Consider the following 1,896-nt stretch of genomic DNA (forward strand, 5'->3'; position numbering starts at 1 on the left):
AAATTTTTACATATTTCAATGCAAAGCCATACGTTTTATGGTTTATAATTTTATCAGGTGAGAAATCTAATCATACATGGTCATTGAGTTTATAGTCCTAACTCTAAAAAAAGAAAAATTGATGTCGATTATGCCTCCAGGAAAAATAATCTCCGTTAAAGTTATCTTATATTTTTCCGAAAAATTGAGTGGCTTTAACGGAATTCTTTGTTAACAACACTTCGTACCATGAAAATAGCCAATGAAACAATGTCTCTCGTATCAAATAAACGTAGAAATAAAATCCCAAAATCTGCTTTAAATTAAACTTGTGTATCCAAACCTGTCACGGTTACGACCTTTCCTCTGTTTTAACTTGATTAAGTATTTTTTTAATAAATCGGAGAATGAAATTCAAATTTCAGTCCAGATGTGATCAGACCATACCATTCGAACGAACCCCAGTGTTTCACAGTTGAAATAGAAAGTGGACTTATTGTAGCGACGCGCCTAACCAACAAACCTTTTTTGTACAAGTTAGCCAATCAGGATACGTGAATTTGATTAACGGTCTCCTTGCAAAGTTCAACAGGCAACTGACACAATGACGAATTATTGAAAACATGTCGTTTTGGTATAATTTTCAGGGCTAACTTGTGAAAAAAAGAATTGTTGGGTAGCCAAGGTAAGGTGCGTCGCACTGTAAAGTCATATAGACTTCATTCACCTCTATCTTAAAAAAGAATGACAAGTAATTATTGAAAATCTGCCTTCATAAACAAACAGCTTTAATGAGTTTTCGTTGCTTCCTGAAAGTGTTCAGTTTTACAAACAATTTAATTATTCGAGGGCAAGGGTTGTTCTTCTCCTACAAGTAGTTCTAATAACAAGTAATAATTCTACCAATTATTGCAAACGACCAAGCCTGAAATTTTAGATACTATATTAGCTAATTACGCTATGCTCTTTCTGTTCATTACAAAACAATATTATTACACATATTCCCTAATAATCATGATGCCAGAATAATAACATTTAAACCAATGAAGACAAGAAATGAAGAAGTGAATAAAAAAGAAAAACTGTAAGCAATTTTTGACCAACAAATTGCATACCTCCTCCTAAATTCCCTTTGACTGCATTTCCTCTAAATTATTTGGCCTAATTCGAGTCTGAATGGGTAGTGCATTGATCTTGTACAACCAGCTTGAATATTGTATGGGTTGAAAATTCGCATCTTCATGCGGGCACCATGATCGGTGGAACAATAAATGTACAATTTGTGAAATAATAAAACTGCATTAAGATTTACGCTGCATCCTCTCATCATGATCATCTCTTGTTAGGGCCGAAGAGAATGGCATCGTCTCCATTGGCCTTGGCAAAGTTTTCTAAGGCGATCAGCCTCAATTCGTACGTTCGCGCCGTTTTTTCGTCTAACGCTTGACACTGATTTTTTGCCGCGAGTCTTGCACCCGCGGCAAGATTTGGGGCAATAAGGTCACCAATGTTGACCTCGCTACCACAACTCTCGATGAAACGCATTACATTGGGGCTCCGACCCTTGTAGTTTTTCTTTTTTGAAGAACCAGCGGATGACGAAGCCATGGCTTTTTCCTCGTGGGTACGTGACCGGAATACGCTTGAAATTTGGTGAGAATAGACATGCGATCGAAATTCGAGGAAAGCAAAACTGTCATCGTGTGAAACTGTAGTGCAACGGGATTGGTTCAACTTGTAGGATTCCTACTAGCCCCCCGTGGTATCCTGCTACGCGATACTACGAAATAATAATCTCTCATTATCCCAGAGTCTCTCCTGGCGCCGCTCCGCTGACCAAAAAGCCTGAGGACTCTGGGTACGAGATTGCATGTAACACGACAAAAACAAGGTGGCTTCCAAAACACCGACTTGCAT

The sequence above is a fragment of the Pavona decussata genome, unplaced genomic scaffold, assembly GCF_977016875.1.
Source record: "Pavona decussata unplaced genomic scaffold, jaPavDecu1.1 SCAFFOLD_549, whole genome shotgun sequence".
NCBI classification, from domain to species: Eukaryota; Metazoa; Cnidaria; class Anthozoa; order Scleractinia; family Agariciidae; genus Pavona; species Pavona decussata.